Source organism: Lepeophtheirus salmonis, chromosome 9 (assembly GCF_016086655.4).
Source record: "Lepeophtheirus salmonis chromosome 9, UVic_Lsal_1.4, whole genome shotgun sequence".
Taxonomy (NCBI): domain Eukaryota; kingdom Metazoa; phylum Arthropoda; class Copepoda; order Siphonostomatoida; family Caligidae; genus Lepeophtheirus; species Lepeophtheirus salmonis.
In genome coordinates, this window is record NC_052139.2 from 5,380,904 (window position 1) to 5,407,465 (window position 26,562).

Below are 26,562 nucleotides of genomic sequence, written 5' to 3' on the forward strand. Positions count from 1 at the left end.
ACAATACTTATTACGTAAAAAGGACAATTCAACAAATATTTTTGTATATTAGGTATTTTGAACAAGTACAGCAATGGTGTAAGCATACATTCTTTGTTTTCCATTATTAGACAGATGTAATTGAACCGATTAAGTATAAGCAGGGATTGACATGATTCATGAAAAATAATTGTTAATACAAGTTAAAAATTTATCTTAACTTATTTAAAGTATCTGTTCAAATTGAATTACAGGAAAAATCTAATACATTCTTATTGTAATGGTAAAACTTACTTTATTTTAAAATAGAAAAACTGGATGAGTATAAGTAAACATTTTTGTTACACAATGACTCCATCGAACCATTAAAACTTGTATTTATTTTCCTCCTCTCATGACTACTTGCAACTAATCTAAACTAATAATGTTTATTTCCTTCTCTAGAAGCGATTGTCAATCAAACCTACCACATTAAGTTATTGAAAGTAATTTATCCCAAGTGAGTTGTTCAGTGAGACTATTTGATATATTCTACAAATTATTTTTAATTCGAATTTGTGTATTTTTAAATCAAAAACTTTCTCAATTATAAATAATCTTTAACAAATTAAATTGAAAATGCTTCAATGCAACATTTGATAAAATTTCAATAATTAGATAATCGTGATTGGCTTGTAAAGTAAAATTATAATTCGATAAGAAACTCGAATTTTTTTTTTGCCTAGTTGGTGAGATTGTTTTTATTTTGGTCGCCAAATTTCCACATCATTATAAAAAAAAGGATGTATATTTAATTTAAAAGACTATATTGGGGCAAAATAATAAAGTTATATTTCAAAAAATACTAAAAATTGTTAGGTAGTTTATTATATCGAAAAAAGAGAGTAGAAACCCCAAAAATTGAAAAATCGGAATTTCTCTTTTGTGATATATATTCAAGATTGTTTTTGTGTTGGTGCATTAGACAAGGAGTGACTAATTCCATAAAATATAAGTCACAACGTTACTTTTTTTAACACAAAAATATTCAGTATTTTTTGTCAGTTGTCGATGTTTCTTTGTATTTTCTCCTTATCAGTGTTTGGAACGTTGATTGGTTGAGTTAGAATTTGCTCTTGTTCAACCCCAAATATTTCTCAACAATTGAATAATTATTCTATAGTTCGGAAGAATTGGCTAACTACCAATTTATTTTAAGCCTTATATATATTTGTTTATCGGAAGAGAGGTTATGCGATAGAATAGTAAAATAGAGGTAATGACGTGAAGTATATAGGTATATCGTTGCTCTAATTAAGTTAGGAAACATACGCATATACAAATAATGATCAATACCATGTGACCTTGATGTGTTTGTATTCATTTAAACATACAATCATGTAACAAGTATTCAGAGCAATACCTAATTATGCTCAGAACTTGAATATATATAAAAAATAGGAACAAGGAATGGAGAAAGCAAGTCTCATAAGAAAGTGAGTTTACTTTAAAATTATTCATAGAATTTTAAAGATTATTTTATATTTTACTTTATTCCTTGTTAATATATATTTGTTCATACATATACACCATATATATAAACCATTTTCCTCAAAATAATCTCTTGCGCGGTTCTTTATATATATAAACTATATTTAATACTGTGTATATTTGGTATAAGCATAATTATTTAATATAAAATACGCATCAACGTCATTTTCATAAGTAAGAAATATTTTTATTGTATACACTTACAATGAGAGGTTAATAAGTGAAAAAGTATTGGAAATCATTATCTGCAAGTTAATCAACTAAATCTAAATTCTATAGGAATCAAATTTTATTGATATAAAATAATAGTTGAGCTTTTTTCATGTTTAACACAGTCATTATGTAAAATTTCCTTTTTTTTTTTTTAAATTAGCTTCAATAAAGCTCTGCTCTACTTTTCCAATCAGTTGTCGGAACGTTAAATGGTGGCGTAAGAATTAACTAATGTTAAATTGTAAAACATTTCAAACAGTATTGAATAATAAAACTACTTTGAGCAAGTTCCTTGACGAAGAACAAGTTGCTAAATACCATCAAATAAAGACGTCTGATATATCAACAAAAATATCTCTAGCAAATAATTCCTTTTCTCAAATAAAACACCTGTGACGTCAGGAAAACGTTTTAATATTTTTATGATAAAAAAATGTTGATAGAATCATGATGGTTAAAAAGATTAAAAGATATTACTAAATATATTTTTCTTATAGTTTATTTGATAAAATAAAAACCTTATCCATTCCAAACTTTAAAGTAAATTGAAAAGAAAATAAAACATGAAATTGAACCACGAACACTACATATTTTTTTGTCAGGTGAACCATATATTTGTATATTATTACCTTTTATTAGTGTTCTGATCCTTGATTTACTGAATTCAAATGAATTGTAAGTAAAGAATACACCTTATCCTATACATTTATAAACACTCATTCAATAGTTTGAAAGAGTAGAAACTATTAGTTAATTTTGATTCTTTTTTTCTTATTCCTCCTTTTAAATGAATATTTTAAAGTGACAATAAGTATCTGAGATTGTTAGAAAATTATGTAAATCGACAAATTATAACATTATTCATTTTAAATAGGACTCAAAAAAAAAAAAAGTTGTGTCGTATGTAAGATCCTGTCTGTTCTTGACGTAAAGTTATATAATATAAAAAAATTGTCAATCCTTATTTAAATAAAAGGAAATGGCAAAATTCAGTTGGCGTTTGGGTTACTATAGATGAGTTTACTGCTGTACTTATGCTCACATTTTGAATTCATATCGTTTTTCTTTTTATGATTGTTATCCTTATGTAGTCACTTTAAAATTTTCTAAAAATTAAACGTTTCTTACAAAAAAATCAATTGGAACCGGTTTTATTTACAAATTCGGTCTTGGCCAATTGTATGGATGAACTTTGCACGACGTTATGTATGTTTCAAAAGTATTAACATCTGCACAATAATATCAAATCAACTTAATGTGTTGCATAAATTATATTTGTACAACTCATAAATCGGAATAGATGAGAAAATCAGTCCGTAGATTGAGATCCAAAAGATCGGTCTATATATTGAGATTCTACAAAAAATTAATTTATGTCTTGAAAATGATTAAATTTCATCAATGATCTGAACTCCTAACAACTCTTAAAATAAAATACTAATACTAACTTCTTATTATTATTTACAATTGCACTTGATTATCTTAGTAAAATTGATTTATATATCTTTAAACCCACAAATTCTATCTACATGAATACTTTTAATGTTTCTTATTTTGTACTTAAAAGGAATTTTTTTATTTTCCTTCCCTTGTTTGGTTGTAGTAGGTAAAATATATTAATGGGCCAAAAATTGTTAATTTTGAGCTCTTAAACTTTGGAATAAAAATTTATCAACGTTATTATATTTACTCACAAATAAAACGTAGCAAAAATTATATTTAATCACTAACAAGAAGTGAAAAATACACTAAATAATGGTTCAGTTTGTAGATAAAGTATTTTGTATTAAAAAAAATATTAAATAATCTAATTAACCTTAAAGAATTGAATATTGCAAGTACAAAACTACTAAGCTTGTAAAAGTTTTGCCATTAAAAAGTATTATGTTTACAGAAAAAGATGATATTGTAACTTTCATTATTTCAAAAATAAGAAATATGTTTCTCAATATACCAAGAGCGACAAGGAAATTTTCTGCGTCATTAAAATTAATTTTTGTGAGCTAATTTTGTTTAAGGTAACATCTAAAATAATATTTTGGTACATTTATTGTTTTCCTTACGCATTGTTATGATTTGATCAAAATCGAACGAAAAATGAGTAAACAGGAATCCAAAAAGCATATGGTATCGGATCTTTTCGACGCAGATGTTGATCCAAAAAGAATTTCAGACTTGATTAAGTCCGAACCAACTGGGTGGCCAAAGAGAATGGGAAACAAGTCAAAAGGAGGAAATATGTAGTTTGAAGCCAGAGGAAACATTTATCTTGTCCTTGGAGGCCCAGATAAAGATCCAACAGCATCAATGCGCCGCATGGCTGACAAGTTCAACATGAACGAGCTTATTATGGGAAGAAAATTGATTCTTTTTCTTCAATGTAGTTAGAAAATTACTGAAGGCTAACTATCATGCTAACAACTATGTGTGGAACAAAGACGGTACCTGAAGCCATACTACCTTGAAGATACAGAACTTTTGTAAGGAGCACTTTGCTGACTCCTCAAATACAAGAGCTCAAAGCCAGCATCAAGAATCAATGGGCCAACATGTCCGTCGATTATATAGTGGCAACCAGCACCAAGTTCCCACAGCGTGTTGATTCTAATTTTGCTTCTTGATCACGGACAATTTCCCTGTCTCATTTTTTAGGGTAAAATATTAAGAAGCAAGAGCCACCATTAAATACTAATTTGATTCAATAATATTTTGCAGTGCGATGTTTTGTATGAAGGTATTAAAATGGAAGGAATAAACAAGTAAAATTAACACATTGATTTTTAAAGGGCAACCTAAGCTACAAATACCTCACAGCTTTTATTTTTCTACTTAGAATATTAACATTATGTCAATCAATAACAAATGAAGTTTTAAACAACAAGTAGCATTTAAAATAAATTTAGTTTTGTCAAATACCATATTCACCTAGAAAGTCATCCTCTAATATAATATATTATCATAAATGTATTAAATAACCAATAATTGTAGTTATGAAGGAATAATTTCACAGGGTATCATTTGCTATAAATATAAATAATGGTTTGACAAAAAGAAAAGTTTTTTTTTTCTTGATATATTGTTGAAACTTTATAAGGCAATTTTTTTCTCCATATGTATTATTATCGTTATGGTATCATTTACGAAAACTCAATAATTATTTACACAACTCATAGCATTCTTTGCCTATATTATGTACAACAAATAAAAAAAATATAATATTACAGATGGAATATAGATATAAGTAAATATGTACTTATCGAAGAAAAATATATTATAAAAAGTCAATTATTCTATAAAAAAAATTAATCTAACGTTATTCTCTAATGTTACATATATCTTAAAAGTTCATAGGTCAGATTATTTTTTTTTACAATAATGGTTTTTACATGCACTTCTCCTCAATTACTTTAACTTTTCTTAATATGTTAAGTATATGTCTTAGTATGTAATTTATTTAGGAGTTAGTTTAATGCAATTGATGAAAAATTTATATATGAAGACAACAAAAAAAAAATCAAATTTACAGTTGTTTTTTCTGAACAAAGAACCTATAGTTCTATATTTGAGCTAAATGAACATGGGGTTTTAAACCCATGTTTTATGTTTAAATGTATAATTTTGACCGATTTATAACTAATTATTCACCTGTTAGTCAGTTATTCCCAAAAAACGAAGCTGTGACACATAAAAGTTTATGTTATAAAGAGATTCTTAACTAAATCTATATTTATAGAAATACTTTTTTTTCTATTATATAGAATATAAATAATTAATAATGCTGGCAAGTCTGATTAAGTAATTTAAAATTCATAAATAGTCAATGCATTTATAATATTGTATTTAGCTTATTATTTTAAAAACAGAAACAGGAACAAAATGGTTAAAAAAAAAATATGTAAGTTGTTCTATATCTATTTTGGTCTTTGGCTGGTTTTATGAACAATGTAGGTGTATGTCATTTTAATAAATAAATCATCATTGTTCTTGATCATTTTAAGCTTTGGACTGGACTAATATTTCAAATTATGATTGATAACTTTAATTGTACACTTCAAATTATCAAATATAATTTTGATGGCGTCATATAAGGCTTTTCACAGAGGTTTTCTGATTTGATATGAATAAATTTCCCATCCATATTTTTAGACGCATTAATTTACGTTTTGTTAATTGCTTTTCATGTCCAGTTTATACATAAACACTTTTTAAATTGATCTAGTCCAGAAGGAATGACTAAATATGAGACAAAGTAACAAATATTCACATTGTATAAATTATATGTTACCAAGTTTCGTTATAAGTAATGAATTCTTGAATATATCTAAACAAAATATGGAGTGAAATATTATAGTAAAGCTTCCATTTTTAGAATGAATGATGCGTTTATGATGGATAATACGGAGGGATTTAATGCCATAGATGATTCGTAATTAAATAATTGCTGACTATAAAAAAGATGAATCAAGAGCATATTTGTTCATATAATCTTAAAATTACAGAAATATCTGATTGTACAACAAAAGTTTAAAAAAAGAGAAAATAAGACTCACATTTGAGAAAATAGACAATGGAGTGTGATGAAAAATTTAAAAACATGTGGTGTTTGGTGCACCCTAATATACATCAAATTCTTGTTCATTAATTTTCTTTCGATGTTCAAATATTCGCTCAAATTCTTAAAACATTACTATTTCCTGAAATATCCTTATTTGGGGTTAAGTTAAGACTAAAATCATGCTGATAGATTGTTATTCAGTGTGATTTAAGGGTGTTTAGTCAAAGAGTGATTAGGGAGCAAGTTTTCTCACGTTTATTGTGGCATAAAAAAATGTACAAAGCAAAAATACCCATAATGAAAAATCATAGAATTTTATTCTGAATATTGCAAAAAAATTACAAACTTAGATCTGAATATAACTTTTACAAGCTGAGTTATATGTCAAAAAATGATAAATGCCAACAATAAAATCCCAAAATACATATATTGTAAAAAAATATAACATAATACAATTAGTATTTTTTCACTAACGGAAACATCTGATTTTGATTTATTTGTTTTCACTCTATTAGAAAGAGTCAAAGGTTATATATCTAGATATATTGGTATGTATATAACTAAACGTATAAAAGTAATTATTATGATATATGTATGTATATATAACACATTTTCTGCATTTATAGTAAATCCCCACCAAATGATTATTGCATGCAATTTATGTTCTTTCTAATATTATTTATAAATTACACATACATTTGATTCAATACAAAAAGTTATTTGATATTAGGAAACAAACAGTGTATAAGTGAATTTATATTTTCCTCGTTATTATTCTACACAAATAATTGTTGAAAAAATAGGAGTAGCCAGCATTGCTGGGACAAATTTATTAAACTATAAAACACAGTTTTTCAACCCTTTAGTTAACCACAATTGAAAAACTTTCCTTTTTTTTAAATCTATGAATAATAATTCCCAAGTTATAATTAAAATTCGTATTTTTAAATTATTTTGGCTTATTTGTAGCGTTCATATCATTGTGAAGTACATCATAACATAATTATATAAAAAATAAACTTTGGTAGTTAAAAAAAGTAAAAGCTCGAATGTGACAGCATAAAAATATTTGCTACAAAAATAATCCGAAAAATTATTCCAGAAAAAATACGGCTAAACATTAAAAAAACACGAATATAATATTTTTCAATATTTATTAATCCTGTGTCAATTTTCTCTTGTATTCTCATCGTATAAAACATATTAGGTTTATACTAAAAGAGCATTGATCTTCCCATTGCTCACGCAATTAAAAAAAGTTAAAAATAATTATTATCCACTTTACGTTCAAAGGTATTCCACAGCAAAATTGTAAGTTTTGTTTTATTAATGTAGATAATTACTTATGTTCAACCAAAAATCAGCAATATTGAACCATTTTTTCTAGAAATGAGTATAAGTTAAATTTGCAATCTCCAACTAAGAATAAATTTTAACTAAATTATATCATTTCATCATTACTTGACTCTGAATATTCTATTAAAAAGTTCACGGTTTCAATTTGAGAAAAATATAATTTTCTAGATTTTTCATCAAGATTGTTTTTATGTTGACGCAACACATTTAGATATTCAAATTGATGTCACAATATGAATAGTACTATGATGCTAGAGTTCAAATGTGTAGATTTTATTTTTTCGTATTTTAAATGTTAACATATAAATAAAAGGAAAAAATGGCAGCAAGCAAGAAAAAAATGTCATACCACATACAGCTATAAAATACAAAACATTTTGAGTAATTTTAAATTTAATTCACGTGTACCTACTTTTATTGAGTTTTATTAAATTAAATTTCATGTTTCATATACATATTCTCAATGCATAGATAAAAACCAGAGATTGTTTTTGTCTGGTGAACTTTTGTCATGAAATATTTAGTCGTTTATATGTTTTGAAAACTTGGCAATGTTTTATGTACCTATAATTATATTCTACTGCAATTAATTCATTTTAATAACAATGCCAAGTTTGACTTATTGACATGTTATTTATAAGAAAATATGTTTGACTGTGCCAAACATCAGGATAATTTATGGTGGTTTATTTGATACTAATACATTTTGATATTAAGTAATGTGACTGTTTGAATATAAATTCAAATAAATTACTTTATTGTATTGATTTAGTTAAGCTTCATGAAGTAGGTCAATAAATACTATCATATGTACTCTAAGAAGATTTAATGGAATTTTTGTATATAGTGATTATACAGTATGTTATATCGAATCGTGAGTAGAGTCTTAGAAATAATTCATTGATCTACTAAAAAAATTACTGACTTTTTTTTCCTTGCAATATAGACTATTAAAGCGAAGAAAAAACAAAATTATTTATTATACCAAAGCAAACTGAGATGGATGCTAGAAAGAAATTATATTTGTGCATATTGACGTAGTAAATAGTTACAACAAGATTTCCCGGATCGTCCCCTACTTCAAAGTCTCATAACTAAGATTAAAAAGCTGAAGAACAACAAGAGCATTGAGAGGTAGTCTAAAAAGTGGTGGACAAAACTAAAAAGTAAAGCGGACTTCCATTACTTTCTGATTTACATAGGGCAACAAGAACGTCAACAACATATAGCTGGAGGTCATGTAGTTAAAAGTATTTCACAGGTTGAAAACCAACTTCATCAAGGGCAATTATGTTTTTCAGTAATTCTCCATCCCTTGCCACAAGGCCATAACCCCTCAAAATTGGTGTGAAGACAACTTGTGGAATTTATAACCTCTGCTCTTATCAGACTTCCACCATTTTGAAGCTGGGATTTCTTGGACCAATAGAGCAGAAGGCATGTACCAACTCCCTTGGGAATTTGAATGTTCTAAAGGCTTCCGTGTTACAGAGTAGGCAGACATGTCGAAGGAATACGTGAAGAAGACCTACAAGGCATTCATTTCTAGAATCTAGACTATGGTGAAGGTCAAGGGTGGTCACTATGATATTTAATTGTTTACCTAGTTATCCATTAAAAACAAAACACTTTGAATTTGAAACATCAACAAGATATAATTTATTAATTAACAAAATAATTTCAACGAAATAAATATAATAAATAGATGAGTCCCTGATATTTCTTAATGATTAATGTAGGCACCTTTAGCGACACAGACGGCTTGAAGGCGTCAGCAGAGGAGATGGCTTGCTTCATTTTTGGTGGCAATAGTGGCCTTTCCACCTTAACAAGGCTCTTACCATCAACTTTTTTGATAGCTCTCTGGATAGTTTGGCGTAAAACGCAGAGATCTCTTGCATGGATCCTCATTGACATGAGGCGATTGCCCTGAGCTGTGGTTTTTTAATCCTACGGATCCAGTTTGGCCTTTTTGGTATAGCCCTTCATCCTGCCCAAGTTCTCGGATTTGCTGACGGTATAGACGGCGATCTTGGAGTCGCCCAACTTCTAGGAGAGAAACTCGTCAATCACGTTCCATTGTCATTTTCTTGACTTATACGTAAATTGGAGAGCTCAAGTTTATTTTATTATGTAATTAATTGTTCAGGATTTATTATATTGAAATATTTATAAATTTTTAATCACCCAAACTTCATTATTTATTGAATTATTAAGTGTTCAGATTTAAATGCACCACCCAGTATATATAGTGAGATACATAAAGAATCATATTCTTACTACTTGTTTTCTTTGACAATCTTGAGAAAGTTGAGCTTAAGAAAATTCGTGCACGATTCCCAAGGACACATTGTAAAATTATTTCGATAAAAAAAAACTATCCTACAAAAATATATTAAGAAAAGATTATAAATTTATAATCTTATTAAGGTATTTAAATATTTAAAATTAGCTTGCAAATTAATCATTTTATTTTTATAATACAGAAAGATTATTGTAAGAAAGTCAGTTGAAAATAATTTTTTGTAATGTTGGTAAAAATTCCTATACAATAATTGATAGACTTTAGAGAAGTATTGTTTTTAAACAATAATTAATTTGCTGCTAAGAATCCATTTATTCTTAACAGTTTACAGATTTTTTATTGAAGTTATCTTTCTCTTTTTAATTTTGGTACATTATATATTAAGAAATATATTCTTTTAATGAGTCCAATAGGAACATTAGAAGTATATAGAATATATTAATATAATTAAAACTGGTTTTTTAACAGGTGTAATTCATTTGAACTCGACACCAATAGACAACCAAGTAAATAATTCAAAAAAAAAAAAAAATCTTACATCGACAAGAGAAACTTGCTATTATTTTTATGAAATTTAATGGAAGTTACAAGAATATATGTGATTCATTAGCAAAAAACAAGCTAGAAACAATTTTCTTATAATGAAACGTGGATACATACATTTTCTTTGACAAATTATTAAAAAATTCTATCTATACATAATTTTAATTAACATATTGAAGGTGCTGAAAAATAGCACTGAAAGTAGAAAACATTAATTCTCACTAATAATCAATGAGAAATTGAATGATTTTTTCTTCAATTTCTACTAGCAAGTTTTTGTTTTTAATCCTTTGTGTGTGGTGCAAGTTCTGGTTAAAGACAAACCTGACCATAACATTTAAAGAAAATGATGTATTTGATTTATAAGACCATATCGGGAACAAAACTGGTTTTTTGACCAAAATAAATAATTTTAAACTATATCTAAAATATAACGTATCTTAACTCATCCTATTTGAATGCAAGGTCGTTAATTGACCTAAAGATGTTTATTATAAATTGGGCTGTATCTATATATTTTCTGGATTTTTGTTCCAGATTGTTTTTATATTGACACACCACTTATGTATATGAAAAAGTCATTCAGATTAAAAATCATATTACGTACATACTTGTTTAAACACTTAAATATCTCTTCAACCATGAATGAGTACATTTTTCTCATGTCCATGAAAGTTGATTAATATAAGGAGAAAGGTTTTATAAGTGTATAATACATAAATATACACCTTGGGCTAATTGTGAAGAAAGCGGAAAAATTGAGGGTTTTTGTAATATATAATAGTAAGCAAACAAGCATTTCCTTTCATATAAAAAAAAAGGTAAAACCCACACTGATTAGGTATAATTTTATCAAAATAAACAATATGTATTTCTGTAAAATCAAAACTTCAGAACTATTAACAAATGAAAATTTGTTGTATAAGAAAAAAACTTTTAAGGGCCAATTAGTATCCATTTCTGTTCAAATTTAATTATATTTGATCTTTACTTTTAAAGTCAGTTAACTGATAGGGCCACTTTTTTTCTTCGTTTTTTTATTTTATTTAATTTTTTTTGTCATGGACATTATGTAACGGGATAACTATGAGTAGTTATTCGAGTACCCATATTGTATCCACCATATTTTTAAGATAACAAAACCGTGCAACTTCTTGAAACTCGTAAAATATGTACTATTGGGATTTAATTTTTCTTTAAAAATTATACATTACATCAATATTCGGGTCTTGAAATTTGCTGTCAAAAAAAAAGTTCGACCTTCATTGATTTTTAAAATGTATTATTAAATTTTCCTATAGAATATTTTAGAAATAAACAATGTAAGGTTGTGTGAAAATTTTTAATATGAATTATAATTAAATCAATTATTTTACCCTTTCTGATAAATATAATTAATATTTTTGTGGCACTAGGATTAACCTCAATTAAAATAAGTCTTATTTGTAATGTTTTTGATTAATAATTTATTACATATAAGTAATTTAACCGACTTTATATATTTATTTTATGAAATTTTCCTGCCTCTATTACATTTATTACTTCTTACAAATAGTATAAAATTTCAATGATGCATAAGAATTTCCTATTTGAGCTCCTGGAGCTTCTGGGGCGTCATCAAATATGTGTGGTGTTGTTTTGATTATGTCTTCTGTCTTCCATTCACTCATTTTGGCTGCTTGTATTTAATTGCCAGCTACAAACAGTGAAGTTGTTCACAGTGAAGCACATAAATTACATTGCTATTTTTTTTGGTCGCTTTTGTTTTCCCCTTTCAGGTAGTCAAATATGGCAAATTTCCTTGGAGACCTCACATACTCAACTTAGGATGATTCACAACTGAACCGAGCCAGCGAAATTTTACTTTTATAGGGTTTTAGGTACTCTTAGTTCCCAATATTTGTTTGACCTCTCCACTTTCATTGAAATTGATTTTATATCTTTTTTTTTTTTTACTTTTTTGGTACGATGAAAAGCCTTTCTTTCACAAATATTTAAATTAAAGTGTTATCATCTTTCTTTTTGTAATTTTTTATCTTTTATTTTCTTTCTATTTGTAAACTGTGTGTAAAAATACACACATATATATTAAAGTTGACACACGGTCTAAAACTGATATTTTTCGGTTCGGTCTGTGAATAATTTTTTCTACAACAATACCGAAAGATATTTTGGCTTATACTACGATCTCAGACATAGATTGATCGTTTTCAAATCATGGAACAATTATTGCAGTTTGAATATATAGACGGATTGTTTGCGTCTCAATCTATGGATCGATTCTCTCCCCAATCCTAAAATATGAGTTGTACAAATATGACATATGAAACATTATGATATTTAAGTTCATATGACAGTAAATCAATAATTTCACCTAATGAGTAAGGTGATTAACTGTTCATCTTCAGAATGGGGACTCAAAACAAACAGTAGCATGGGGGAAACCAAAAACCTTGATTTTTATACAATCAAGAAAATACAATAAAAGTTTTGAAAAACCGACAAACAGATTGACGGTAAATACTGATCTGGTACACCACACTGTTATGATGACATTTTAGAAGAGGTGAGGGATTGGAATAGGTTACATGGAGACGGGATAGAAATCTCTCATATTTTTACTGCAGAAGTTTTGGTTCTTCTTAGCAGTATGGGAGGGGTATCCTTGAATGGACTTCTTGATGTTGTAGGCAGTCCATAGGTTTTATGCCGACAGTTTTGAATCCTTTTACAGCACTGAAACGAGTGTGGAAGCCATTGTACATACGATTCCTTATGCGCTGTTGCTCCTACATTGATGTACTTTGAGGCAGGGGATAAAAGAAAAGCTTGTTTATTTTTGTTTTACCAGTCGTTTGGTTGCTAACTAAACTTTGTAATAAAAAATTAAATGGATAAAATTGTTATTAAAAACTCTTCCGTGTTTTGGGTCCCCACTCTGTAAATAATGTACTAGGACAGTTATTAAATGGCACCGATCTAGACCGAGTTGATCTTTTATACTGGTCCTGAATGAACTTCTTTAAAGAACTGAATTAGTTCAGTCAACTAAAAATCATTACCATAACGGAGCGGTCTAGGATTTTCAGACTAAAAACTAACACTAATATATATATATATAGTAATGTGGAGGATGTGTATGTCGCTTTCAAAACAATTTATATTGAAATAAGGTATATCTTTCCACATTTCTACATTGGATGGTATTCATGTATTCGTTTTTCTGTATCTCTAATGGTTGAATTTTATTTGAATGTTTACATATGTTAGTACATTTTTCCTTTTAATGAGTTTTTTTGAACAGTTTCAGAAGGTTTTATTTCAATGCATTGTAACTATATAAAAACATGATAAAAATCAAATACAGGATTTTATTTAATAAGAAAAAATATATATATTAAATGAAACTAAAATCAAAATAATACCAGATTGAATTTATCAACACACTGTCCAAAAATCCTTAAACCATTGATTTCAGGATATGAGAGATAGGGTGTATAAGAGATTTTCCACACATCTAGATCATTACATCATTGGTTACGGTTATAAGTAAACTTGTATTATCCCAAAAAAATCCTAGATCTAGACTGTCTTTTGATATTCGAACTTTTACAGATCTTAAAAAAATACGGATTTTCTAGATCTTATTTAGGTTACAGTTTTGCTGAATAAGGATAGTACGGGTCTTTGATCTAGATACAAAGTACTTGGATACGTTTTAAGTAAATTTGAATGATCCAAAATCCGGGATATGAACATGTTTTGGGTACTAGAACAGTTACGGATCTTAAAAAAGATTCAAGTATTTTTTGCATCTTATAAAGCTTATTGTATTGTTTAGTTAAAAATTATATTATATCTATTGTAAATGTTCGGATCAGGTGATAACTAATTTACCACGAGACATTATAAAACAAGAATAGTAGCTTAATGAAGATGAGATAATATGATTCCAGTTTGAATGTTTATATTTGATCTTTATTTTAAAACTCTATGTAATTCAATTTAATACTCATTATTATCAAATATTTAAAATAATCTCTACCTTTGTTATTTCAAAATTTTAAGGAATATATATCCATGTTCAAAAAAGAGAGCTTTTGTTCATTGAAATCAAATATCGCATCTCTATTTATCTTGATTAGTACTTTGAGCGATATTTACATATACAAAGGAATAGTGTAGTTATTCCTTAATCTTATTATAACAATACATAGTTCTAATAATTATTTTCTTATAGGAGAAAAATTAGGTTATTCATTGTTTTGGAATATCTAATCAATATAAATATAATCTTAATCCGGATTCTATTATATAAGAGTCCAAACTTTGCATAAATTGCACATAAAAATTCGATACAAATATCCGTATATTTAAAATGGGGACATACGCTTGATTTACTTATTTGTAGATTGCTTATTCCTTATGTACATCTAACCCCAACTTAAGAAGGAACATATTGCACCCAGTATCATGATATACCAATTCCTTAGAGCATTCAATACCTCCCTAATAGTTTGTTCCACTCTCCGTATTTATCTTCCGCCAATGATCGTATGGAGTCTCTTCCATCAATTTTTCATAAGACGTGCTATAACTATAATGGATTTTTTGCCATGCTGCACTACTTGAGTAATTTTCTTTTGTTTCGAAGTATGTGAGTATGAGCCAAAGACTTGCTACGATTTGTGATCCTACTCGTCCCATAAAAGTTATTATTTAAAACCTTAGAACTTGATCAATTTTTTATTGACAATTATAATACTATATACAACTTTATTAAATTTTATTTAGATTTTACACGTTCATATTCGTTGACATTGCGATAAAAGAAGTTCAAATTGCCAATAAAATCATTTTGTTCTTTGATGATATATTTTATTATAAATGAAATATAGCATCTATTTCAATTTCTTATTTTTTAAAGTAATTGTAATTTATAGAACTAAGTACATTTTTATAGACGATCTAGTGTTTGAGAGACTAGTATTAGTCAAGTTTGGATTAATAACTAACTACTCATGAACCTCAAGATGTGCTTTGGAGTAACTTGTTAGTGCATTTTGTCTTTTGGAAATTATTAAATATAGGCGTATATTATGAAGTCACATATCTTTGTAAATCAATTAACTAATTTTGAACTTTCATCTGGATATAATATATTGACTACGGATTTCGTATGGATGGAAAATAACTACTCTTATATAATGAATGAGACAAAAAATAAATACATATAGTTATATTAAGAAGATAACCTGGTAAGCTCTATAGAATTCAAATAAGTAGTTATTAGGAAATACTTATACAAATATGAGTAAATCAAATAGAAAATAACATCAACAGAATCATAACCGTTGATCACTAAATCATGAAGTCACCGAGTATTTTTTCATCGTTAGGAGCTATCAAAGTATGAATCACTTCATCATATCTGGATTCAAATTGAGCACAAAATTCACAACTTATTGAACCCATTACTCAACAATGAGGATTACGTCTTGAAGTAAGCTATAAATGATATATTTAGAGTTGTTATGTCAAGAGCCCGTGAAAAGCTTTTTGTCAAAGATATTAAATAGAGGTAGTGGGATATTAGTAATTGTTTATCGGAATATAATTGATATTTTAGTTTCTTAATAAATTATTGAAGTCAATAACTAGTTTTATAAAGTATTAGCCAATTCTTTTGATCCAAGACTTCATAATTAATGGATAATATAATACTATAATGTAAATGTAAAAGTAGAAGTTACTCGTTAATTAGAAAACCCTGATGCATAGAAAATGATGATCAAACCTTCAAAAATCTGAAGAACAAAAGATAGGAGTAAACAGCACTCGATAATTATAGAATGCCTTTGAAAAGATAACCAAAATGAGTTTGAGCGCCACAAGCTCAGATAAATCTTATATAATCCTTGACCGGAGTGAGAATCCGGAGTCAGGAATTTACCACAAATTAGATTTTTAAGAAATCTATAATATCATGACATTGGATGTAATCTATTTCTTTTGATGACAAAGTAAGAAGTATGGTTAAAATGTAAACATTTTAAGATATGTGTACACAGGAAATATGTATATTTGGAACCAAAATTTGTTTCTAAATTAATTATAGTATGGTTTATATTTTAGGACCCTGTTTGGAATAAAATAACAGTAAAAATCGACATTGAAAAAATAACTTGCAGCCGAACCTAAAAACAAACAAAATTACACTAATAAAGATATACAGTAAGTTATTTTTAGTATAGTAATATCCATGATACTTTAATAATCTTTAAATAATATTATGCGTTTATGCTGTATTTGTTTATCAGAAGGAAAATCTTACTTAAAATAAACATGGCATGACGCTCAATCAATATTTAATCTTATATTTAATATACATATTGCTATTTTAAAATAAGAAAGGTACATTGACAACCATTTGAAGAAGACAATCATGCCAAATGTTGGATTAATCCAATTAGTTTATGTAAAAGATATCTAAATGTGCTATCCTTAATGTTTCAAGAATAAATGTTTAACGACATCTATTCTTTGTTTCCAGTTAACATCATAAACTTCAAATCAGAGAAAGCTTTTCTCTTGGCTTTTTCTTTTTACGACTTTTTCTTAGGAAAAAAAAATCTGCATGGTCTATATTTATTTATGAATATTAAACGTATTATTTTCATTTATATGTGAGTACATATATGGTACTTCAACATAAATACAATTTTGAACATAACTCGAGAAAAGGAGAAAATATATTTTTTTAAATTTCATATACATATACAAAATAATGACTCCTTAATTGCAGTGGCATGACTAAATTAACAAAAACACGTTATTTATATTTTAAAAAAATAACGTAGATAATGAACATCTTGGTTAATTTTGAGGCCAAAATAAACCTCCATAACAAATGAATTTACTTCTGTCGACGCCTAATGCCGTAATAGCAGCTGGATTTTGGCTTCTGAACACAGAGTAAACCTTGTTAAGTGCTCTTTGTTCAAGTACACATTATTTTGGCTATTGAATGGTCATTCTACAGTGATATTTTTTTTATCAGAAAAGAAACGATGGTAATCACTAATGTATTTTAAATAGGAAATAAATCTATCCCCATGAATAAGTCTTTTGGCCTTCATTGAATCAGTGAGGAGATGCTTTAGACCAGAGATTTCCAACCTGTGTCCTTTAATTAATGTTAAAGTGAGGCCCACTATCCATTCTCACTTCAAGTAGTATTTTTTATCAAAACTGTAACAATATCATCGAAACGCGTTGAACGCACAAATAAATGATACATAATACTTCTCAAATGAAATAACTATTGAGAAATTATCGTCCTGGGAGAAAAAAATTAACTAGAAAGTAGAAAGAAACAAAAATTGCAATTTTTTTCATAACATAAAGTAAACCAAAAATATTAATTTTTTCTAAAAATTTCAAAATTTATATAATCCTTCTTATGCCGCTGAACAGAGTTGCCATATTACCCTTTTTTAAATCAAATTGGCCTTTAAAAAAATGGATTTTCTTTGTTTTTAATATTTTGCCTAAATTTGAAATAAATATGTATTTAATAGTATTGTTTATGAAACCATTTAATTTAATAGGTTCTGTGACCCATCAAAACATATCAAGTGGCAATGTGCCCCATTAAGAAAATGAGGAAATACCAATAATTTTTTTATTTATTATAAATATACATACTGGAAAATATTATCAATTATGGGCTTTGTCTTTAAATTTCTGGGGTGATTTAAGATACCCCAGAATTTTAGCTATAGTTTAAACATTTTACTTTATATAAGAAAGACACATTGCCACCCATTTAGTAATTTGATATAAAATTGATCAATGTATCATTATTTTATCTCAGTTAAATATAATTTGTAGTACCTCCAAATGATTAATAAGAATAATTTGTCGATATAAATTAACGATCATTTGTTTAAAAATACAAATGTAATCCACTTTTAATTTTTAGTGAAAAAAAAAAATTAATTGCTTTAGTGTTGACGGGCCACATGTGTACGTTGTTGGACGGTAAATTTGGGCTACTTTTAGTCAAATTTGCGACCCACCAAATGGTTTAACAACCATAATTTACTGATCATTTGTCAACTAATACAAATATAATCCTCATTTAATGTACTTATATGCACATTTAACATTAGAAATAATATAATATATTCAAAACAAGTATATCCAATTACAAATATGAATACCCAATTATAATATTAATTATTTTTATAAAATAGTTTTTCCTATTTTATGACAAATCAAACTATTAATGTTTTTATTACAACTTTTATGTTTAAAAAGTACAACAAGATAAACTACTAGAAATTTTAATTAAAAGTAACCTTAAATATAATTAATTTGATTTTAATTTCAAAGTTTAATTGTTACACCAGAAGCATGTCAAAGTTTTTGTCAAAATACTTGTAATATTTTCTGCATAAGTACAAAAATATAACAAGAAGATGAAATCTTTTGACAGTTTTCAATTATCTTTACGTAAAGTTTTTTCGTAAAAAAAAATTACGAACTAAATTATTGAGAAAAAAAAAGAATAATTAATTATCCTTTGATTTTGCTTATATACAGGACTCGAAGGATATTCGTGCCCTAACTTGTATTTACAGAAAAACATCATAAATCATTAATTATTAATATGTTTTCATTTGAAATAAAAGTATGTGAAGTGCTCCTTGATGGTGACCACACAGGTACTCTTAGATCCAATAGACTCAATTCAATTTCAATCCCATCAAAAAAGGAATCACTGAAAATGAAAAGAAAGGAACGGAAGTGCACTTCTAACGATAATGATAAAGTTATCATTGTTTCAAAGGACGAACAGACCCGTTTATATTGCAAATAATTTTATTGAAAAATATCCACTTGGAAAGTGCAATCAATATTCCAAAGATACGAAAAAAAATCTGGAAGTAAATTAGATTCATTTCTGCAAAATTTACAATAACACTATGCATTAAGTTTACGAAGAAAAAAATGGTATTGGTTATTTTATAATTGGTTTTGAAATGTTAAAAATGTTCAAGTATGGTGTTTTCATAAAAATATTAGTGTAATTTTAAATTCAAAGGAGAAACAAAATATTTTAGAAATTGATTTACACAAGTATGAACAAAAGGATGGGTGAACAATCATTGTGAAAATATCCACACAATTATTTTGGCAAAGTTAAAACATTTTTTTTTTTGTACATTACGACATTGTCAAAACAAATAAAAGAAATGTTTGTGCATCTTGTTCGTCAAGAATAGATGCAAAAAGTATGACGTAGGTTCGTATTCTAACTTTTTTGAAAAATACTGTATTCAACACTTGTAAATAATTTTTATGGATGTATAATAGAAAGTATTTTAATTATATATATCGCCATAAAGTTAACTTGTAAAAAAATAGTACAAAAATTAGACATAACCTTATTTATTATCATACCATCATTTTAATTTATATGTATAAATATTTTTGTAGGTGATCTTCCCAAGCGTCCATATATGTACGTGCCCGCCAACAGCACAAGTAACACTTTTAATTAAAAAATACTTTTGAATATTAATATACATACTAATAAAAGCTAATTTACACAATTTCATCAAAAAATTCAAGCGATATCTACACTCAGGAAGTAATGGGTAGAAGAAGAACTCAATGGATACAAAAAAGATAATATTGTATGATATCTGTAAACAACAATTTATAAAGTATCTGTGGACTGAAATCAAAAATAGTCATTAATATGTTGGTAGCCAGTAACTACCAACAAGTTATTGACTACTAGCCACTAACACGTCTTACGTGTGTACATATACAACTGCCTAAAGGAAACAAATAAAGATTTATGAGGCAGAAAATGGTCGTAGATAAAAAAGAATACTACTTCCATATATCTATATTGCCGTCGACGCAACATTACTAGTTATGATTAAGTTTATCAAAAAATAATATAGCGTTTCTTTCCCAATAACTTTTTCGCATGTCACTTTTTTACAAAAGAAAATATAAACAATACATAGAATAAACGATTTAAATTTTTCAGCAAAATTTTCACCTCGTAAAGGATTCTAATTTGTATTCAAAAGTAATATTTTATTTTATTTTCTTAAACGATTTTTGAATATGAAATTTACATTATAATATATCGTTACATACTTTTAAAATCCTTCACTAAATAAATGATATTAAGGACTTTAAATTTTTTCTTATTATAAATTAAGAATTCATTACTACACCTATATATTAAATGAATATTCTTTATACAGTTAGACGTTTAAAAGGCAGAGAGGGAGAGACAAACTCTATGTAAACAACTATTTCAACAAGTTATTAATAAGTTGATTTTTTTGAAAACATAAGTAACAGCAGTAAGCCTCATTAATCAAAGTTATTAAGTACCTATAAACAGGCGGACAAACTTTGCTTTAATTATATAGATTTGTTTATTAATATAAAAAATAACTCCTCAAAAATCCACAGAGTTACTTTTTTCATGTGCACACTTAAACGTGGTTACATATTACTTAGACGTTGTCTCCTCAAGAGTAATGATAATAGCTTAAGAAAAAAATAGTTAACCAACCATATGCACCATTTGTATCAGTAAATTATTGTTATTAACCTTTCAAAGGCATTGAAAATAGCACTGACAGAAGCCAAAATTTCTCGTCACAATAAAAGATTTATAAATAAAAAAAAGTATTTGGAAAGGGATATGGGTCAATATATATATTTTAAATCAAATTTTAATCTATTTATAGCTATAATTTTTTAGGTATTTGAACTCATGCAACAAATTTGAATAATAATACTAGAATAGACTCCAATATGTCGGGGAGTTCTTGTTCTTTATGCAAATAGATGCAAAAAAAAACAAAAACAATTGTGATTTGTTTCCTTTTTTTCAAGGTTTTTTTATGTTGACGATACCACTGTATTATTTACCTGTATTTTGATCAAAATCTTGTGCTATTTGTCAATTTCTAATTTTTTTTTAGTTATGATAAACTTATGTAATTCTAATTATAATTGAAAGGAACGATAAGAATATTTGTAGATAAAATTTGACAAATATTATCTCTCGAAGAATACAAATGTAGGCCTAACTCAAATTTTGAGGATAACAATTTAGCTTTCTTTTTTGTTGAAGAGCCACGTATCTTATATAAATATTCAAACATATTTTCAAAATTATATTTATAAATGTGTGCCATTTTATATAAGGAGCCAATTTTTAATTGACTTTCCAAATTTCTTCATTCTCAAAAATAACAGCAAAACTTAAGAAAGTTTTAAAAATAAATAGAAAAGTAAAATTGTATAAATTAGTTATGGGAAAATGAATCGGAAAATGAAATACAGATTCAATGTTAAAGAAATATATCATTTATAAAGACATTTATTAAGAAATAAATCTTTTAATCCTTAATTACACAAAAAAACATCTTGTTTACTTAATTTGCAATCCACACCCATTAAATTCATTGCTTTTTCTATTGCCGATTTATTTTTTCGAAACCAAACTATGTAGTATTTTATCATTCATTTAATATTCCTTGATATGCGTTTAAATTGCATAAGAGAGTATTCATAATTCATGTTTTAATTAACTTTTCAGCCCCTTTATATACACCTTAATAAATATTTCTAAAAGTTCCAAAGCATAATAAACGAAATATTAAATATATTTAATTTAATATTCGTTTAATAGAATATATTCAATTTATAAAAAAGTAAATGATCTTAAATGGGTCAAACAAATGTTTATAAAGTGAGAAAATACATTTTTTCCTTATTATTATTTGCAAACGATTACAAAAATAAATATAGAAATACATTCTTGCATATGTACTAGGTATTTGCAGAGCCATAAGTTGTTCTATAGAAGGGCTTATCTTAATTATATCATCAGTGCTATTTTATAGGAACCTTTTAGACTTTATTCATAACCTAAAATAGTTATGCTACTTAATTCAATACAGTTTATGCATTTATATTATATGTACCCTATACAACACCTTGACTCTTATATTTTGAAAATATTCTTATAAATATACAAATGCCTTTTTTAAAACTCTTATATGGTTGTCTATGATACCACTTCCCACAGAAATGCTTTGAATTGAAATATTGATAAACACTGTTTTACAGGTTTAATATTGTACTAGTTTCAATGGACAAATTCAATGTACTGGCCCTTGATTCAAACATCTGGGCCTACTCATTGACTTTCCGCTGTTTACCACAACGTTTTTCTAAATACACTGTCTACTATCTGTACATATTGAGTCTAGAAAATTGATTGTTTTCCTTTTTAACTACTGTTGTATGGGTCCTTATTTATTCAGTCGAGTTCGATCAAGTCTTAGGACCGTTCTTTAAGACTATGCTTTCTTAGTACTTCAGCTGATTAAAGAAAGAAGAAGTAAAGTTTAGTGACATCAAAAAAGGAATGAACTTTATAAGTTTCCAGAACTAAACTGGGCCGGACTGAGACTTTACTGGAAGGGACTACAGTGTTCATTCAAAAAGTCAAAAGACAAGTCAAAAATTACTATTCTTGACGATACCTTAGAATAAAAAGTTATCATACTTGGAAAAAAGGCTGCATTTTTCCTTTTCCCAAATGAGTAACTTTTTTTGGATTTACAAATAATATACCAGAGTAAAATAAGGCTTGACTAAATTCTTCTTTTTAAAATTTTCAAAAATAAAAATGTCAGTCAAAATTAACAGTCTTTATTAATCTTAATAATTAAATATTAACAAAAAAAAATTTATGAAAACTAATTATTTACCATGAATGCCAAAAGTTCTAAAATTGTCTTTGCAATACTATTACATTTCATTTGCAATGTGGGCAGGAAAAGTCTCAATTTTCAATTTTTTTACAGATATCTCATTATTACCGACTCTAGTATTAGTATGAAGTTACATTTAAAAAAATGATATTGACCATTATTCCATTAAGACCAAAAGTTTTTTATTTTCTCCAAATTTAAACAACTCCTTCTTTTAAATTGACAATTGCTGAACATGCTCTTAAGAACATAGCGACAAATATTTGTTTTCTAATTACCTAATATTCAAAAAAGGTAATATTCATATCATCATGAGCATTGTCAGCAAAAAAAAAGTTCAAATATTCATGAAGATATTTAATATTTAAACTGGTTTAAATAGTAATGTATATAAACCTAAACTTTAGTTTTAGTTACCTATTTTGGTCCCTTTTCCTAAACTATGCCAATAAAAGATGAAGACAGCTATTGGGGCCATACAAAATCCTCGTTGTACTGTGACTTTTTTAATTCTAAAATCCGTAAAATTGGGTATATTCCACATTTTACTATTTTCCTTTGTTTTTTTTTGTATAGTTAAGACAATAAAAAAAAAATTCCCCATATTTTATTTGAAATAATTAATACCAGACAAGATACTTGCAAAATAATTCCAACATTTATTTTTAATTGTGTGTTTTCTTGTTTTTGATCCATTCATTAAAATATTCAGAACTTAATCAATATTTATTCAGCAACCATTTTATTTACAAGGTTGTTGAATAAGTAATAACTAAAAGTTCTAAGTCTAAATATTAATTCAAATACTTATAGAAGACCCTACCCAAAATAATACCTTTCCATTATCTGGATATATAGGTACATTATGAACTAACATGTCAATAGCTACAGAATATTATTTTTGATTTAATTAATTGTTTTTTATAACATATTATCATAATATAAAAAATGCGAAATGACAGGAATATACTGGACAATACGAGGAGTCAAAATATTTTCAAGCTTTGGGTTAAGCATAAGTTTGCAGTAGTTGAAGCCACGTTATACGGGTACTTCTTAACCTTTTTTTTTTGAGGATCTCTTTTAAGCTGTTTAGTCACTGCATAGACCATTCAACTATTCTGACTGACCTCTTATGTTTTCCTAATATAATACATTATAAAAAAAGGGTGCCAAACCGCTGACTATAGATATCAGGTCATTGGACTTGGATAACAAAATTCTTACACAAACTAATCTTAACTTACAGAGTATAAAATTTCTAATTTTGGAACCCCATGTATTTAAAGAATACCCCCCTCCCTTAACTAAATTAACAGATTCCCACGTCCCTTTAAGCCTTTATTTTAAATTTTAATGTATTCCGTATTTTTATTTTATTAATTATAATGTATTCTTTTTAGGAAAGGCAATAATACATATATAATTAAAATAAATTTAGTTTATATAATGAAAAGAAGGCTCTAGGGTTAGTTATACACTATTACAAATCTCAAAGGAAATTACTTTGCGTAAATACAACATCCTGGGTTGTACTATTTACAGATAATTAAAAAAAGGTAATATGTAAATAAATAAAAACGACATCAAAAATAAATCCCTTGTTAAGATCATACAAAATGTAGATTAATAGACAAACGTAGGTACACTACAAAACTATTTTGACCACTGTACATAAAGAATTAGGACATATAACTGGCGTGTACATAGATTCTAGTGTCAAAAATGAAATTTATTTGATAAGGAAATAAAAAAAATAGCTAATTAAACCAAAGGAAGTACCCTTCATCAACATTAAAAGTATCATTCTAAAAGTTACAAACAAATTATGTATTTCATTCTTCATTGTATTATATGAATTAGGCATGTCTAATGAATTAGCTTAAAAATTTCCTATTCTATGTACAAGTTGGTCTAACAGCCAACAAATTTAATCAAAATAATTTAATTTGATTAATTAATAATATATATATATTTTTATAAAAAGAAAATTGATAAAAATATATTTTTAAATAATTTAAAAATAATACATAAGATAATTTATGCAATATTATTAATATAATTCAAAAAAAAAAGAGATATATTTTTAATACTTTGTACCTCCATTGCACTTTGAGTAATTTATATACACACAAACACCTTTCAATGCGCTATTTAAAAACTTGCATTATTTATCCAATAATATTTTTCACTCAACTATAAATCGTTACACTTTAATATTTGACAGAAAGAGGACATGTTAAATTAACTATTAATGTAGTTTAAATTTTCTTACTAACTTATAGCCCTGTCGAATTTTTACCAAATTTTGACTAGCGTTTTTTTTTTTTCCAAATAAGATAATGATATTGATTTTTAAAAGATATACACCAAATTTGAACTGATTAATAATAAAAACACACTCAAAAATAATATAAATAGATAATAGTCTACTTAGTCGTGGTATAGAACCTACTAAAAGTTTTTTGTTTTCCTTTTTCTTTTTTTCTCCGTTTTTCATATTAGAAGAAATAACTAACTCGGGCGCGCTTTTTTGATTTTTCTACCACCCTATTTTGCTCCAACCAAAGCGCACCTTATGTAGATTATATATATACATTATGTATAAGGAACCAAGATAATTTTTAATGTTAATATACACTTATATATCTATAGTTTTATGAACTTTTGACATCCTTTCAAAGTTAATGCAATTTACCATTCAACATAAAATATAGTTTGATAGTGATATAAAGTATTTTTTTAAATGTACTTCATGAATTAATTAAACTTCTTTAACTTCTCGGGGTTGTTTATCCACCCAATCACTAAAATATGTTTGAAATATATTTTGTAAAATAATTATTACTCCAACTTTTATGTTTACTCTTAATTTATCATATAACAAGGCATTACATTACCAACTACATATATTTAGTTGTCAATCGTCCATTCCCTCGTTTGACTTGATACGTCATGGCAATTTAATAATTTATTCTACTTGCTAAATAAACGAAGCAATTAGTTGTACTTTACTTATGCTCCGTTTCCATGTAGACAAAAATTCAATATCTTGTTGATCTCTGGTTGTATGTATACATTTTTTGACTATTTAATACTTATATGTAGAAATTTTGGCTAGGATATAAAAATCAGACATAAAGGGTTAATCATTAAAAGCGCTTCAATCCATTCATTCATCTTATAAATAAAACAAAAACGGTTAAAGATTTTCTCAAATTTATTTTTCATATTAAATTCAAGTATATACAATT

The 26,562-nt window shown here is 26.8% G+C and overlaps 1 protein-coding gene across 2 annotated transcripts in view; it reads right to left on the reverse strand.

The window, feature by feature from the left end:
• Positions 1 to 25,765, reverse strand: part of LOC121124648 (uncharacterized) — a 194,339-nt gene extending 168,574 nt beyond the window's left edge. Inside the window, exon 1 of one of the 2 annotated variants that reach the window (XM_071891120.1) lies at positions 25,584 to 25,765. The gene's annotated coding sequence lies outside the window, so the exon portion shown is untranslated. The remainder of the gene's footprint in view (positions 1 to 25,583) is intronic. The other variant, XM_040719828.2, reaches the window with a different exon arrangement.
• Positions 25,766 to 26,562: the final 797 nt, after the last annotated feature.